At 44.4% G+C, this 18,321-nt stretch overlaps 1 long non-coding RNA gene across 1 annotated transcript; it reads left to right on the forward strand.

Moving 5' to 3' along the window:
- Nucleotides 1-5,930: 5,930 nt before the first annotated feature.
- On the forward strand, nucleotides 5,931-14,173 carry LOC127462233 (uncharacterized). Its single transcript, XR_007900367.1, has 4 exons — nucleotides 5,931-5,984; nucleotides 6,815-6,966; nucleotides 8,219-8,278; nucleotides 13,775-14,173. It is a non-coding gene; the product is annotated as an uncharacterized LOC127462233 (long non-coding RNA).
- Nucleotides 14,174-18,321: the final 4,148 nt, after the last annotated feature.

Raw genomic sequence — 18,321 nt, forward strand, 5'->3', positions numbered from 1 at the left:
GTTTCTGGGTGTAGAGAGAGCTCCAAAATTAAAGGGGAGAGCTGATGTTACCAACTTTATTCTTGGTAGTGGACGAGAATTAAAATAAATTAAATTAGATTAAATTAAAGCAGGGCTTTACCTAATCTGGGTTCCCCTCACATCAGCCACATCTGCCACAGCTGGTGTTTTCCATCCTGCTCCCCTCTGGGTGGGGTTTATTCCCAGAAGAGGTTAATCAAGACTTTCCAGCCTCCTTTTCCAGCTTCATTTAGGCCTTTTAATTTGGAACAGCTCAAAACTCTCCTCCGGGTCTTTCTGTGAGCTTCCTCTTGTTTGCTGCCACAGCCCAAGGTAACAGGTCTTTCAGGTCAGCCTAGCAAGGATTTGACTTCCCAAAATTCACGCTGCCCTTCCCATAATCTCCCTCTCTTAACTCCCAGCAATCATTTGGGCTGAATTTCTGAACGTGCCTCGACATGACTGATGTCAAGTGCAAGGATTGTCCGTCACACACACGAGGGAAAACCAGGAATCCTCTGCAGAACAAGAGCGTGCAGATGCCACTGATCCCTTTTGCCCTGGCAATTAATTTTCCTTAATTCTCATAACTCCTCAGCGAGCTGTTGATGAGCTTTCTGAGCGCTCCTATAAAATGAAAAGTTTAAACGTGCTAAAAGTGGTGAGTATTTCCCCAAATCAAACACACACACACGCAGACAGAAATTAGATTGCAGGGTTTCCGTGGGGGGATGTGTTTCCCTGCTGTAAAAATGTGCTTTTTCAAGCGTTTTTTGTTCATTTTCCTCCCATGCAAGGCTGGGTGAGGGAGCACAGCATTTGCAAGTCTTGCAGTTCTGTCCAAAACAAGATGTCAGGGGGTATCTGTCAACCTTCATTTCACACGAAGCAGGCATTGCAGGGAAAGGTTTCTGCTCAGGATTTGTGGCTTGGCTGCTTTTCAGCCCATCAGGAGCGATGAGGAATCCTGGGCACTGGTTTTAAGTGGGTTTTAAGCTTCCTCAAGGATCCAAACTCCAACACTGGCCCCAAGGTCACAGAGAAACACTTGTGTGTGGTCACCATTGTGTGGTTTGGGGCACTTTCTGGAGGCTGAGGAAAGCCAAGCTGCCGTGTGGGCACCAATAATATTCCCAACAGACCTGATTCCTTAATCCCCTTCTCCAGTTATGCGGTTCCAAGACTCCTTTTCTTTACCTGGGGAAGCAACTACACCTGAGCCAGGTCTAACTCTGCTGCAAGCTCAGTCCAAGGCAGCAATCACATCCCTCCTCTAAGGTTACAATCCTTGTATGGCTGGCAGGGAGAACCTATTAGGAATGTGGCCAATGTCATATTACATGTGCTATTTGTCCAAGAAGAATTTTCTTTGCTTTCTCCTGTTTCTCTAGGAAGTGGTCACAAAGGTCCAGTGTAAGGTTACAGGGCCCACACAAATTTTTTTTTTTTTTTTTTTTAATCAGATTTTAGCAGCTATTCCTGGAATCACATATTGTTTGGTCTTTTTTGAAGTGAAATGTCAGCAGCCCAGGTGTCCATTTTCATATCAGGGGCTGCTTTTTACCCTGGAGGAGTTCAAATTTTACTAAGATGACAAAATCAGAAGGAAAGGTTTTGATGATAGGGGACCATTTTTTTTTTTTAATTGGTGATAGAGCAGATTTTTTGTTTTCTAAAGTTCAAAGTTAAATAATGATTATGGTCCTTTGGGGTTTAAAAAAAATAGATTCTGCTACAACCTTGTGCTGGAGGAAGAAGTCAGGACAGAGTGAGGATATCTCAGTGTCTGTGTGTCCGGGGGTGGTTCCATGGAGGTTCCACAGAGCAGATGGACACCAGCTTTTAGTCCTCACCACTCAGGAAGGGGGAAGGTCTAGAGAGCCACAAAAGTCATCCCTAATTGTTGAGCCTTTTCTTGTCATATGAGAAGTATCAAGTGTGAGGTATCTCATGTCTAATTCTTTGACACTACACAGAAAATCAGATCTTTAAGATTTTATCTGCTTTGCCCTTCTCTGAGAAGAAGAAATGTGAGGTCTTGGTTTTAGTGTGGCTCAGCCTTAAATTTCAGATCAAATGAAGATGGCACAAGGGAAATGTGGACCTGTTGGAATGAGTCCAAAGGAGGCCACGGGGATGATCCCAGGGCTGGAACCCCTCTGCTCTGGAGCCAGGCTGGGAGAGCTGGGGGGGTTCCCCTGGAGAGGAGAAGGCTCCAGGGAGAGCTGAGAGCCCCTGGCAGGGCCTAAAGAGGCTCCAGGAGAGCTGGAGAGGGACTTGGGACAAGGAATGAAGGGACAGGACACAGGGAATGGCTTCCCACTGACAGAGGGCAGGGATAGATGGGATATTGGGAAGGAATTTTTGTCTGGGAGGATGGGGAGGGACTGGACTGGATTTCCCAGAGAAGCTGTGACTGCCCAATCCCTGGAAGTGTCCAAGGCCAGGTTGGATGGAGCTTGGAGCAACCTGGGCTAGTGGAAGGTGTCCCTTCCAGAAGAGTTGGAATTAAATGATCTTTAAGTTCCCTTCCAACCCAAACCATCCTGAGATTCCACGACTCTGGGATTTTATGGCACTAATCCCACAGCTGAAATAGCTGAGGCAGCTTGAGACATGGGTGGAACTCATCTCACCAAATTTTAGCCATTTACTTATTTACTTACTGAATCTCTTCTAAACTGAGCTTCGACTGGACTAGTTAAACACCCAGTCTTTAGCTAAACTGAGCTCAACCAACCTGTGTCATTAGTAATGAGATAAATCACCTTCTGGAAGTGTTTGCATGTGTTGATAGAGAGGGATCATGGATGACTTAGGTCAGGGCAGATGGTTCCTTCAGATGCCTGAGATGTGTCCCACTGCAGTGGGAGCTCTGCTTTTTGCATCATTTTTAATATTAGTATTGGAAAAGCAGCCTAATGAGGAGGTGAGTTAATTCATGTGAATTAAAACTCTAGTGAAAGAACTCAGGAATATTTCTGAGGTGAAATTTTTTGCTTTTAGCCTGATTAATCTGCTTCTTATATCTCCCCCAACAAAACTGTTGATTTTTAAGAGATTTGATGTCAAATTAGGGGTCAATTAGCCAAGTGTGTGATATTGTATGTTTGATAGTGATTTGATAATGATTTGATAATGATTTGATAATGATTTGATAATGATTTGTCATTCTCTGGGAAATGATTTGTGATGTTTGCTTTGTCCCAAATTAATTCACCCTTGAATTCACCCACTTCTGGCACAAAACTGGGATGTCCTAGTGAGGAGCAGCAGGCTTGGACTTTCCACACAGCAGAAGGAGCAGGAGAAACATCTCCAACACGGCTGAGAGTTGCCTCTCCTGAGGCTCCTTCTTCTTCCAAGAGATTAGAGCAGGGCCTGAACGTGGCAATGGAGAACCCTCAGGTTAAACTGGGATGAAGCTGCCCCACTTGGCACTTTGGGAAATGTGGGTGAGCGTGGAGAGAAACAATTCCCTTTGGTTTAGGGAGTAACCTCCCCGCTCTGGAGCTGGGATGGACTCCAACTCTTTGAGCTGCCTTGGTTTGTTGATTGCTGGTTTCAGGTTTTTTCTTCTCTTTAGCATTTTTTCCCCTCTTTTTCTTCTCCCCCTCTCTCCAAGTGAATCTCAGCAAATTCAACAACCCCCCACCCTCCCTGGCCCCCCTGATATGATTTAAATGCCACTGCTGCTGGTACCAGCGCTGAAAAAAGACCTGGCTCCCGTTCAAGTCCTTCTCCTTTCCAAATGTTTAGGGATTTGGAGCCCATACATACAATTACTGCGTGTTTCTGGGGAAGAGAAAATAGCCAGCAGCTGTTCGGTGTCTGATCAATTAGGAGCTGAGGAAGAGGAGTGAAGGAGAGGGGGGTTATTGCTCCAAAATCTGCACACAATTAGGAAACAATACTCAGAAGGGGGGCTGGGGAGGTGTGGGGAGGGCAAACACCCTTCCAGTGGGTCCTTGGGTGGGCAGGTCTGCACCATCAAGAGATTATTGCCCCTAAACTGCTGTGGATGTATTTGCTAAGGATTTGGGAAGGTGAAGGAGGAAGAGGAGCCAGTGCTAGTCTGAGAACATGAACACTTGGTGAGTGGGTGTCTTGGAGTAGATCTCCTCGTCTCCAGTCCTGCAGTGACTTCTGTGGCATCTTGGACACCCACTCCATGGGGAGGCATAGAAATGTGAACATCTTGGACACCCACTCCACAGGGAGAGAGAAATGTGGACAACTTGGACACCCACTCCATGGGGAGGCACAGAAATGGGGACAACTTGGACACCCACTCCATGTGGAGACACAGAAATGGGGACAACTTGGACACCCAATCCATGGGGAGACACAGAAATGTGAACATCTTGGACACCCAATCCATGGGGAGACACAGAAATGTGAACATCTTGGACACCCACTCCCCGGGGAGACACAGAAATGGGGACAACTTGGTCTGCAAGGTGAATCCTGCCTGAGGGGTTTCACTCAGCTGCCCCCACAAAGGTGTTGAGTGTCATGTGAGAAGCTCAAGGGAAAGGCACACAGGACTGGAGAATATTCCTAAGTACCTGAAAATATTTCCTCCTTAAAAGACTTTGAAACGGACTTTCAGTCCCCTCTGGAGTTCAATCCAGAGATCAGAAGGTTTTCCAGGCAGCAGTAGCCTCCCACCTTTGTAAAAAGGAATTTAGCCCCAAATCTCCATTGCATTTGGTACAAAGAAAGTATTTTTTCCTTGATATCTTGTCTCACATTTTACCTGAGGTGACTGGGGGGGGGGTAATGGGGTGAGAGACTCTTCACTTATTAGCACTACCCAGCAGCAAATCGTGGAATGGTTTGGGTTGGAAAGGACCTTAAAGATCATCCAGTCCCACCCCTTGCCATGGGCAGGGAAACCTTCCATCATCACAGGTTGCTCCAACCTGGCCTTGGACACTTCCAGGGGCGAGGCAGCCACAGCTTCTCTGGGCAACCTGAGCCAAACTTTGCCCTTTAACTCCCAAGACATGACCTGTGCACCTCCTCTTGTTATGTGGTGACTGAATGTGGGTTTGGATGATGTTTGTATTCACCTGAGATCCAGGTGACAACTCTTTCCCACACAGCCTGAAGGACAAAGGATGCTTGAACCTTATCTTATATCACAACTTGAAGTTTGGGGGGAAGCTGAAGGGAGGTGCTTGTTAGGGACAAAATGAACCCACAGACCCATTGTTTACAGAGAATATGGGTCAACCTTGAAGATATCATGTCTAAAATTTTGATGTATTCCAAAGTTTTTCCTGTACACTCTTAACTCAGTCTCAGAGAAACTAAACCTGTTTTCCCCGGATCACAGTCCTGGAATGGTTGGGTTTGGAGGACACCCCTGGAGATCATCTAGTCCAACTTTCCTGCTAAAGGAGGTTCACCTAGAATAGGTGAACAGCATCTTGTCCAGGTGGGATTTGAATATCTCCAGAGAAGGAGACTCCAAAGCCTCTCTGAGCAGCCTGTTCTGGTACTCTGTGACCCTCCAAGTAAATAAGTTTTTCCTCATATTCACATGAAACATATAAAGAAGAGACTTTCCCTCAAAGGTGGTTCAGTAACCTGTGATGAAACAGGCAGAGGGGTTTACACCAACTTCCAGGGAATGAGAACAAATGGAAAGGTTTGGTTTACAAGGTACCTGAGGGCAAAAACGAAAACATTTTCAAAATCAGTCATTTGTGGGGAAAAGGGTGGATAAAACCTGACAGTTGTAGCCACACGGACTGAGACCTTTAGAGCTGGTGAATTTAATGCCATCCAGCACCCAGAAATGTGATTCTACAGTCACATGGAGCTGCAGAAAGGCCGAGTCTGCCCCTCCTTCACTCAGCAACAGGAACATTCGGTGGGTTCTGCTCGGCACTCCCATCACCATGGAGACGTTTGCTGTTTGGGTGGTGACGTGTGGAACCTTACCTGGAGCCTCAGTTCCTTTGCAATTACATCAGGTCATTTATCTTCCTTGAGATTATTCATCTTCATTAAGATTATTCGTCTTCATCACACATAAAGTGCCCTTGAGCAGGAGCACCTGAAAACGTGACCCAGAAAGCTTTTCAGTGCTGAAGGAAAAGGGGTTCACGTCGCCCTAAAATAGATTTATTATTTCACCTGATTACTTACTTTAAAAAATTTAGATGTCTGGTCAACACAGCTGTCTGCATCAGTGCAAAAAGCTAAAAAGTACTAATCTGAACCTAAAATATATGGGATGAGCCTTCCAACCTTTCCACTGACTGGAGACTCACAGGTGATTGGCTTCGAACAGACATCTAAGATTGGCTTTGAATAAACATCTAAGACTCATCAATAGACTCTTGGATGGAGAGAACTGGGTGAACACCCAGTTTAATGCCAACACAATTTCTTTAGAGGCCCTTTAGAGATGGAATTCACCCCTAAAATCCCAGAATAAATCAACTGGAGCAGACGTGTCTGGGCTACGTGAGAGCTCCAACGCGTTTTCCCGCGGAGCCATCGGGATGTTCCGACCCTGGAGCCATAAAATGGTGGTTTTTTAGATTAGAGCTGCAATTTAATTAGAGCTGATTTCCAGGAACGCTGATAGTGCTCCTGGCTCTGCCAGGTCCCATTCAAAGGTCGTGTTCCCCAGCTGGCTCTTTGGTGCCATTCGGGTTAAACTGGCACTGTTCTGGCCAGTCAGGGATCCCCAAACCTCGAGGGTGCTCCAGCCCTGTATGATTATTTATGGGGCTGTGTCCTAGTCCAGTGGTGACAATGCAAAGGGGAAGCTGAAGATGAAAAATTGCCTTCTCAGATGGCCCAGATTAGATTTTCCACGGTGCTGTTGCAGTTTCCACTCTGCCCAAGTGACTCGACGCCACCTTTGCCATCCCTCTGCCCTGTCTCCCATAACACAGCTCCCAGACTTTTCCCTGAAGTGACCTGGGTCTCCTACCACTCCTCCTGGTAAGTGACATGGAATTCTCTCCTCTGACCCCCTGAATCTCCCACAGAACCATCCCAGCCCTCTTGGCATCCAAACTTCTCCTTCTGCTCCTTCAGTGTCTTAAATCAATAAGAGGGATGGGGCTCAAAGAAAGATTGTCACCTTCCCTCCTCCACTCCTTCACCTGTGAACCTGTTTTTCCAGACTCCTGGATGTAACACCTGAAAGTCCCCATCTGAGACTCTTTCCTGACCCTCCAGGATGAGCACAACCTGGAGATGCTCAACCAGGGACCTCTGCCTCTTGTAAAATAGCTGCCACTTGAGCTCTCGGGGCTCAATTTTGGTCATTCTTGATGTCTTGGGACATTCTTCATGGCTTTTTCCTATTCAATGGCTACTTTTTCCTGATTATTTTCCCCTATTTTCCCTTTATCACTTTCCTCTTCCTGTAGTCAGTATAAATTAAATTTTTTTCTGTTTCGTGCCCAAATGTGACTGTCAGAGATGATTTAGTTTAAAACAAGTTGTTTTTTTTTTAGTAAACAGAGACTGAAACTTTTTTAAACTTGATTATGACTATTTTTGGCCAGAGATTTGCTGGTAGAGTCAATCAAATCGACAAAAGAAAAATTCATTTTGTGTTTCTCGGGAAAAAAATTTGGCTTTTGGGGAAAGGCAAGTGAGCAGAACTCCTTGAACTTCTTGTTGTGTTACTGAGCTTGCAAATAAAGTATTTTAGCAACTTTACCCAGAAACCTGCAATGCTAATTCTTCTATTTCATTATTTTTTTTTTTGGAAACCTGGTCCATCAAAGGATGGTCAAAATCCTGCCTGGATATTCCATGGAGAGACAAAATGTGTCCAGAAGATTGATATTCTAAATTTCCAGTAGATATCTAATGTCACTAAAAAGAAACATCCTTTGGAGATGTGGTTCTTTCCAGTGGTTTTCCAGGAAGTTTCCATGACCAGTTCAGAGTGAAGAAAGTCCTGTGACATTCAGGAAATGTTCTTAACATGAGTTGGGTTTGGTGTTGACATCCTGTTGATACCCTGCTGATCCCTCTTTTCCTACAGAAAAGGTCTGGAATATGTTTGGCTGCATCTACTATTTAAAACCATGTGATTAATTAAAGTTCCCCCCTGTAGCTTAATTTACTTTGCACACTTCCAGGATTTTTTTCCATTCCCTCTTCCCATCCCTGTGCCCTCCAGCAGACAATTTTACCAGGTTCCTCTTGCTTCTCCAATATTTCCATCTTCAAACAGAAAATTCCTGCACCAAGACAATGATTCCTAGGAAAGGACAAGAGAACTTTGTGTACCAAGGTATTGCACACAAAAAAACTGTCCAAAAGTGTTGATTTTTGGTTTTAAAATGAAGTAATTCCATGTTCTTGTCTCGTTCTCAAGGTGTCCTCTCCACCCAAGTCCCATCCATGCAGCTGCCATAGTTTTTCACTGAGCTTTCCCCATCATTTCCTTCTAGGATTGCTTGAAAATGCTTTTCCAGCTTGTTTCCTCCCAAAAGGCTTTGTATTCTCAAAGAAATTAAAGATTTAGCAATAACGAATTCAGAATATTGTAGGAGGTGCCCAAGTGGGATTAATTTTTCGTTTCGTTATTTTATGTGAAACACATGAGACAAAACTTCATTTTCTTGGCTCACAGGAAAGCCTTTGTGTTTTGAAGCAGAAACATTTATATCAGAGTATGCTGGAAAACAGCAAACATTGATTTACCTCCCCTGTAAAAGAGAAGCAGCTTCAACCTTTTTGCTCCCTAAAATAATATTTTCTCCTTCCTCCTCACTTCCATTCTTGAAATGGCCTCGGTATGAAATTCCCAGTGCCAGTGGAATTCCTGAAGTGCTCATTCCTTTATTAAACAGCTGCCTAGAGTTGGTCAGACCTCAGTGACAATTCACCATCGGAATCTTTACCGAGGAAAACACGAAGGAAACAACTTCACCTCACCTGTGGGAATTAGGAATTGAGAATGTGCTTCTCTGAGACAAATCCTTTATTAGCTCCAAAACCGAGTATTGAATTATTCCTTTTGATCACCTGAATATTGAAATATTCCTTTGGATCACCTGAGGCCCTGCAGGAGAAGGCAGAGGAATTGTCAAAGCACTGCTGGGGAAAAAAAAAATGCTGAGAGTGTCGATTGTGGTCCTTTGACCTTCTCTGGAAATGATCATAGAATCATAGAATCATAGAATCATAGAATCATAGAATCATAGAATCATAGAATCAGCTGGGTTGGGAGGGACCTCCAAGATCATCCAATCCAACCCTTGATCCAACCCCGCCGTGGTTCCCAGCCCATGGCACTGATGCCACATCCAGTCTGTCCTTAAACACCTCCAGGGATGGAGAATCCCCCACTTCCCTGGGCAGCCCATTCCAATGGCTGAGCACCCTCTCTGCAAAGAAATTCTTCCTAATGTCCAACCTAACCCTCCCCTGGCACAGCTGCAGACCCAGCCCTCTTGTCTTGCTGATGGTTGCCTGGGAAAAGAGACCAACCCCCCCCGGCTCCCCCCTCCTGTCAGGGAGTTGCAGAGAGTGAGGAGGTCTCCCCTGAGCCTCCTCTTCTCCAGGCTGAGCCCCCCCAGCTCCCTCAGCCTCTCCTCACAGCACTTGTGCTCCAGTCCCTTCCCCAGCCTTGTTGCTCTTCCCTGGCCCTGCTCCAGCCCCTCCATGTCCTTCCTGAGCTGAGGGCCCAGAACTGGACACAGCACTCCAGGGGTGGCCTCCCCAGCGCTGAGTCCAGGGGCAGAATCACTTCCCTGGCCCTGTTGGCCACCCTGTTCCTGAGCCAGGCCAGGATCCATTGGCCCTCTTGTCCCCCTGGGCACACTCTGGCTCCTGTTCAGCTCCCTGTCCATCCCCACTCCCAGCTCCCTTCCTGCCTGGCTGCTCTCCAGCCCCTCTGGCCCAGCCTGGAGCTGCCGGGGGTTGTTGTGGCCAAAGGGCAGGACCCGGCCCTTGGCCTGCTTGAACCCCATGATCCTTCATTCCTCTTCCCCACCAACCGCCTGGGCTTCAGGGTAGTCCCACACTGAGTGACTTCCCAGCTGTGACACCTCAGCACTGATGTGTCCAGGCAGTTTTCCTCATGAGGAGAAAAATAAAGGAACACAGACCCAGGCACTGGAAAAAGCAGCAGCACCTCCCAAATTCCCACCAACCACTTCCCAGCGCGGTCGTGGTTGGGTCTGTCAGGGAAAAGCTCCACCTTCCAGCCAACTCCTGGCTCAGCCTGGCCCCACCTTCATGTCCAAGACCTAATAAGATCAACCTGAAATTCCTCACATTGGGGTGGATTCCAGCCAGGATCACCAACCCCATTAATTCCCTTTGGACAATCGTAACATACCCCACCATTAGAGATTTACACTCAGGGTGTGTTGGGACCTTGTGTGGGGTCAGGGTTGACATGGAAAAGCTCATCTGTGCCCAAAGTCAGCTCTGGGAGGTGAAATAAAGGTTGTCCAGAGCTGAGTTTCTCCCTTCAGGTCTGGATTAGAAACTTAAACTGAGAGCAAGGCTGAAATTTCCCCAAAAACACCCCCCCAGTGTTAATTTTAGACAAGCTTTTAATTTTAGACAGCTCATTTAAGATGTGCTTTCCTTTCCTAGAAAGTCTCAGCGTGAGCAGAACTTGTGGGAAAAGCAAAACTCACCTCTGGGAGTGATAATTGATTTATATCATAAATCCTAATGGACCAGGGCTGGTGGCACCACCTTTTAATTCAACCCCTGCTGGGAAGTCACTGTTCAAATTCTCACTGAACCAGAATTCACAGATCTGCATTGTTTTAGGGATATTTTATTTCACCTTTATTGCACTTCCCCCCCCTTCTTATAATTAAAAACTCTAATTTTTCTCATTCTTTTTTTCTCTCTCTGTAGCAAAATTCTGTCTTTTATGAGGCTTTTTTTTGATGTGTGAAAGGATCTTGGTTGGAGCTCCTGAAATTGCTTCAATAATGACACTAAAAAGGCAAATTTTAGCAGACTTCTTCTGCCTAAGGAAGCTCAATTTGGCTTTTGGTGTTCAGAACCAGGTGAAGGCTGAGCAGATGAACACCAGGACCTTTCTACTTTGTGGTTTGGGATGAACTTGGAACACCAATAACATAAATCCAGAGCACTTTTGCTGGTGGAATTGTAATCTGAAAAAAGAAAATGGATGCATGGAAATCATATTCCCCCCCTGTCTTTCACATGCACCCTCTCAATACTCTTTTATTCAAGAGTTTTTAACTCTTGACCTCATGGCAAATTCATCCCTCATTTAATGCTTAAGATGTTTAGACCATTAGGTAAAAGCAGCATTGTTATTTAGGTTACGTGTCGAAAGTCAGAGTGCCTGGAAAGAATTTTGCTCTGTGGTTTCCAGGCTGACTCCAGAAAATTAGAATTGCAGGGAGGCTCTCCGTGGAGTTCAAGTTAAAATGAAAAAAAAAAAAGAAATCCCAACCCCAAATCCAGACTGAAGCAAAGCTTAACAGCAGGAGGAATCAGTGCAAAGGTTTCAAAATTTTCGCTTCACTTCATCAAAATCTGTCATTTCCTAAAGGAAACCAGGCAGGTTAATTGTGCAAAATATATATGTATAAATATATATATATATATTTCATGTATATGTGTGCATATATGTGTATGTGTGTCTATATATTAATTTTTCCCCTGTTCTTCTTCATATCAGACTTCACCATATGGCACTAAACCCATCATTTAATGTGGAATTATGGAGCTAATGGAATGTGGAGAATGAGGTCTTGCTTTCCTATTGGTCACCAGGCTCCCCTTTAGCTGCTGGGGGAAGACCAAACTTATAAACACCGGTCTGTGACCATAGAAACCCCCAAAAGCTCAACTTTTCAAATTGCATCACATTAAAATCATTGGCTTGATTTTTATTTTATTTTTTTTTTCTATACGTTACACAGGAGGAAAAAAAAAATGCCTGGCACGTGTGTTCGAATATATTGTCCAAACCTATATATTGTGGTTCAAAAACGTACCAATCACATAATTCATCCTGGGGAGAGATGCCAGTTTATTTCTCCATTCAGTCATGGCTGAAATACAAGTAAAATTCGGATCAAAAAGCTCTTTTATCAGCGAAATTTTTAATTTATTCCCAGCTTTGGTGCTCAATCTCACTGTGCTTTTCCCGTCCACTTTTCTAACTCTCTGTACACACATGTGTGTATTTTGGAACACCCACTCCTTGCTCAAAAAAGGGCTGTACCCAAAGTCACATTGTCCCCCTGCCCACCTGAGATTTGAGAATATTTTCCCTTCTATCCAGATGTAATTTCCCTTTCTGGAACTTGTGGCTCCTCATCCTTCTCCTACACCTCTGAGTATCTGCATTTCCTACACCAATCCTGTTTCTGGAGTGGAATTCTGAAATTTGTTCCCTTTTCCTATGCCTTCCCCAATACCATTTCCTCCCAAACCTAATTCCTTACTCAAATAAAGCTCAAGTTGGTAAATCCGAGCCGTTCTGTTTATCAATATTTTATAGAAATAACTTTCTTTTCCTTTCCTTCTCTCACACCTACCAGTGACTTTCTATATATCTTGACATTTTTGCCTTCAAGTGGCCCATCTAGTTGGATACATCACAAGGAATTCATCAAGCAAAAATGTGAAGATGATCCACTTTTCCCATAAGAAACCTCAAATCTGACTTTGCATCGCCGCCCCTAGAACTAATTCTTTCTACAAGCCCTTATTATGTCCCCAGCTCTCATCCAGCTTCTTAACACTCATCCTTTTCCAAATTTGATTGATGTCCCAGCATCCATGGTTTGCTCAAAGAGGGTCTTTCTGTTGAATACAAAAAAAATTCATCTATGGATGAATCTTCATCAAGATCTTCCTCTTTCTGCCTCTTTGTCTGATTTTCGTGCCTATTAGCCACATAATCGTTTGATGAATCTTCATCAAGATCTTCCTCTTTCTGCCTCTTTGTCTGATTTTCATGCCTGTTAGTCACATAATTGTCTCCTTTCTTTTATATTTGAACATTAGATATCTCTTCTTAAGCCTAAACCAGCCTTACTTTCAGTGCCTATAAAAACCTGCTCTTAGCTCTGGTCAAACAAGGTCTTTAGAAACTTGGTCCAAATGCCACGAGAAACTCCACGATGTTTCCACTGATTTCTGCAGGCTCTGGGTTAAAGTTCCCATTTAGAACTCTTCTGATAAGGCATTGATCAATAATTCTTTACCCTCACTATCATCACAGCCCTGATCAGTTATTTATTGGGATTCATGTCTGGTGCTACGTGACCGCGGCCGAGGTTCAGCTCCTGGAGCGACCTGGAAAAATGCACAATAAGACACAGACTTTGCCCCTTTGGAGAAGTTATGAACTGAGTCAAGAGCTCAGACAATGAAACAGAGCCTTTCCAATGTCGACTTTATGGTCAGGGACTTGTCTAACACCCTGTGGACCTTGAATAAGCCCTGGAACAGCAGAACACGGAACTGTTGTTCCAATAGGATTGCTCATTCACCCACCTTTATTTTTGGCATGAGAGAAGAGAAGCCCAAGGAGATAAAGTGCCAGTTGGAAAACTTGATGCCAGTAGAAATTCTATGCTCATTTCAAGTCTATTCTATGCTCATTTCAAGTCTATTTTCATTTCAAGCAGTAAAGTGCAGGTCCTTGGAGCTTTTGTAGCCAATGGAAATTATGCTCGAGTACATTATGATTGGGGAATATCCATAAAGTTGCCTAATTTTTTACTTTGGAATGGGATGAATTGCACCCAACACCACCCATATTTTTGCCTAGAACTCTGCTGACTACAAAGGGAGCCCAGAATGACTCATTTCACTGGAGGTGTCCAAATTAAATGCCAGCACTGCCTGATGAACTCTACCTCCCCCTCTTCGGTGCGCGTTTGAAGCCTGAAGCTTTCCAGACGTGGTGGTTTGCCACCGAAAAAACCCGAAGTGGCCCAGAGAAGCAGCACCAGCTTCTCTCAGGGACAAAATTTCCTCCCTCTGATCGTGTTGCAAACGAGTTCTGCCTCAGAGGCTCGGGGCACAAAGAACAAAAAGGGATTTGAGCAGCCGGGCGGTGGGAGAAGGGCCGTGGAGGGAGGAGGGGGCTGGAATGGGAAAGGGCAGAAACAGTTTTAAATATTTGGAATCTGCAATTGTATTCCCCCCCCCCTCCCCCCTTCCTTCCCCTCCCAGAGCTTCATTTTTATTTTTTTTTTTTTTTAGCCCAGATTAACTATTCCCCCTACAATGCTTTTTCATAAAGGGATCAAGCCCATTGTTTATAGAATTTGCTAATAACAGCCTCAGTCGTGCTGTCACAGCAGAGTGATTCAATTACAAGACCGGACAATAAAAGCTCAATAAAGAACCCCAAATCCTTATTAAATTCTTTTTTTTTTTTTTAATTAATATTAAAAGAAATACCCGAGCGGGCTGGGATTGCCAGATGGGGGAATTTATGCTGCCCAGAAGAATGATATGATCTCTCTGAGTAGCACGGTGCAAATTAAAAGAGGTTTAGCGTTAAGTGTTCATGGCACAAAAGCAATTTTAAGTACCTGCAATCAGCTTAGGTTGGCTAAGCCTAAATATGTACAAATCGTGTAATGGGCAATATCCCTGGCAGTACCACGCAGAGCTGTGACAGATGTGCCCTCCAGGCTTTGCTCTGGGCCCTACAACAGCTCGCCAGGAGCGTGGGGGGTGACTGGGAGGGGGTGTGTGTGTGTGGTTTGTGGGCCACCTAGTGTCCTGCTGGCGACTACACTAAATAATTTGCTTTTTTTCTTTTCTCTTAAAGCCGATTTTAAGACATAAAAAAGAGCAATTCCATCACCAAGTCAAAGAAACCCGCGGATTGTTTCACTGTTCTCTTCGCTGCTTCAGCTGGAGACTCGTTGGTGGAAGGGTGTTTGAGCTCCTTTTAGTCATTCTCCCACTGGAAAATCCATTGTTTCCCTCCCTACTCATCTCAATTGCTTGTTATCTTTGCTGCAAGGAACTTGGGATTTTTGGAGGGTTGGGGTTTTGTTGTTGTTGCTTTCCCAGCCTGGCATAACTTGGCTGCAGAATCATGGAATGGTTTGGGTTGGAAAGGAACTTAAAGTCCATCCAGTCCCATCCCCTGCCATGGGCAGGGACACCTTCCACTAGCCCAGGTTGCTGCAACCTGGTCTTGGAGACTTCCAGGGATTTGGGCAGCCACAGCTTCTCTGGGCAACCTGTGCCAGGGCCTCCCCACCCTCAGACAACAATTCCTTCCCAATATCCCATCTAACCCTGCCCTCTGGCAGTGGGAAGCCATTCCCTGTGTTCTATCCCTCCAGACCCTTGTCTAAAGTCCCTCACCAGCCCAAGTTCTTCATGATGAAGGACAAACAAGTTACAGGTAAAGATGTTTTGCATTTGAGGTGCATAAGATGACTCTTGTTTTAGCTGATTTTCTGGCACCCAGTAAGGAATGACCCTAATAGGACCATTCCATGATTCTAAGATTCTGTGACCTCTGCTCTCCACTTGATTTTGTTGATTCTCTCTGAGCTTAATGGAATGTCTGATTATTCCCAGAAATTTGCTTAAAATTGTCCCACAACTGAGGCAATTTTTGAAAGCATTTTACAGTCACACTTATATCTACATATGTATATGGTGTCATTAATATGGGTTTATGATATAGTTAAGAGAAGGCTCTGGGAAGACCCTATTATGACCTTTCAATAGATAAGAAATTATAAGAATATAGATTTCAATATATAAGAATGTATTTACATATTTCAATATGTAAGAAATTACATGTCAATCATAAGAAAGATGTGAAGAGACTTTTTATGAAGGCCTGTAGTGACAGGACAAGGGTCAGAAGTTATAAACTGGGAGAGGGTGGCTTTAAATTGAGTGTGAAGGGGAAATATTTTAGGATGTTTGAGGCACTGGGACAGTTTTCCCAGAGAAATTGTGGATGGTCCATCGCTGGAAGTGTTCAGACTGTGTCATTGAGCAACCTGATCTAGCAAAAGACGTCCCTGTCCATGGCAGAGGGATTGGACTCGATGACCTTTTGAAGTCCCAAATCATTCTGTGATTCTTCAGTTTTGGCAGTCCTAAAACAAACCCCACAACACTGGAATTGTGGTTGGATCCCCTTGGATGAGAAAGCAGTGCCAGTCAGAGGCCAGCAAAGCTGGAGAGCCCTCCCAGATAACATAACTATTGAGGAGAACACGACACCAGTGCTGGTCTTTGGCAGGGAGATCATCCCCCAAAATTGCCTCTGTTGTCACAGACCCCTCTGTGGGATTCATCATTAGCTAATTGTCCAAAATAGACGGCAGGACGTGCCCTCCCCAGTGACCTTTCCCTGACAAAAGCAGGAAACCTGGCTTAAAGCAGGGGCTTATGTTTGCACTGGCCGTGGTTAAGGGGGATTAATTCCCCCCTCAGCCCTCAATCCCGTTAATCAGCGGGGCTCTGGCTGTCGGCTGCAGAGACACGCGGAGCATTCACCCCGGTTTTGGGATGGTGCTTTAGGATTGCTGGGATAAACCGTCCTCCAGAGTGGAATGAGAAGCTCTTCGGATGCTTCAGTGACTTTGCAGTGACCAGGAAGGAGGAACAGGGGGTTTGAAGTCTTTGCAACAGAGGCCTGGAGGATTCTCTGGAGCTGCTTTTGGGTCCTGCCTTTACCACACGCTGTGAAATGATGGATCCTCCTTGTTTTTAGTGATAAAGTGGGGTGCTCATTGCTGGGGGTAACAACAGCTATAGGTGCATTTAATTTGGGGGTTCCCTTGCCTTAAATTTATCATTTTAATGTTGAGTCCTATCCTAGATTGGGTGTTTAAGACACAGAGTGAAGTAAGTCCCCTCAAAGCACCTATTTCTGCTCATGGTTCATGGAATCACAAATTCATGGAATATCCTGAGTTGGAAGGGACTCACCAGGATCATCAAGTCCAACTCCTGACCCTGCACAGGACAACCCCAAGAATCCAACCATGTTCCTGAGAGCCTTGTCCCACACTTCCTGAAATCTGGTAGGTTTGGGGCCGCCACCACTTCCCTGTTCCACCCTCTTGTGAAGAACCTTTTCCTAATACTCCTTTCTCTCCAGCTCGGATTAAACTTTGACTTTTCAAGTGACCACGTGTAAACAAGTGAAAAGTCTTTGCCTTTGGAGATGAAGAATGATCCGAATGTGTTATTTCCTTTCCCGATTGAGGAAACACTCGGAAAGAACGGGAACAGTGAGGCAAAGGTGGATTTTTACCAATATTAAATAAATATAAATGCTAAGAGACCGATCAAATTCAGCCAACGTGAATTTTCCCATATAAACTTCCCCGAAGTGGGATGAATTTCCAGTGTAGGAGACACATATTTTTAAATTAAGAGAAAAGCATTTATTAGATGGGAGGGCAAAATCAGCCCAATCTGACGCCTTTGAAGCTCTCAGCCCCCTGCTCCATTCCCTGAACTCCCCCTCCCCTGTCATGGGGCTTTATATTTCACAGCATCCATAACATGGATTTATCAAAGGTCACTATGGCAACATCCAGGCAATCCGAGACAAATCCGTGGACGAGCATGGAAACAGGACAAAACAAACTGAAATCGCCCCGTTCCCACCCAGGTTCCCCCCCCCTGTGCCCCTCCAGCTCCAAATTTAGCCCAGTTCTATTATTAATACTCAATATTACCTCAGCTGAGGGTGAAAAGCAGGGGAGGAATATCAGTGTTGTCCGGGATGGCTGGGGCTGCGGGTAAAGCGGGATAATTGTATTGGCATGTGTGAATTCTGGGAATCAGAGCCTCCCAATATTTGTTTTGGCCGGGTTTCCATGGCAATAAGGGCACTTGCTATTAATTCACTGGTTTATTGCTAAGTCTTTATTGGGAGTATTTGGGGAGGGGGTTATTCACATTCAATTTGGAATTCCAGGCCTTATATATATATATGTGTCCATATATACATATATATATGGCTCTGGGGAGACCTTATTATGGCCTTTCAGTAGATAAGAAATTATAAAAATATATATTTCAATATATAAGAATATATATATTTCAATATGTAAGACATTTGTGTATATATATCTATGAAATACATATATAAAAATACAAATATAAAATCATAAAAACAAACAAACAAATAAATAAATAAATATTATATACATATAATATATATGGACCTGAACTTACTAACAGTAAATAAATATATATCCAATGAGATATAAGTATATCTCATCAAGTCCAACTTGATGAGATACAAGTATATCTCATTGGAGATAGATATATAGATATATATATCTCCAGAATATGTATCCCAGATAAATA

This window comes from Manacus candei, unplaced genomic scaffold (assembly GCF_025592945.1).
Source record: "Manacus candei isolate 608988 ecotype Guabito, Panama unplaced genomic scaffold, ASM2559294v1 h1tg000122l, whole genome shotgun sequence".
Classification (NCBI taxonomy): Eukaryota; Metazoa; Chordata; class Aves; order Passeriformes; family Pipridae; genus Manacus; species Manacus candei.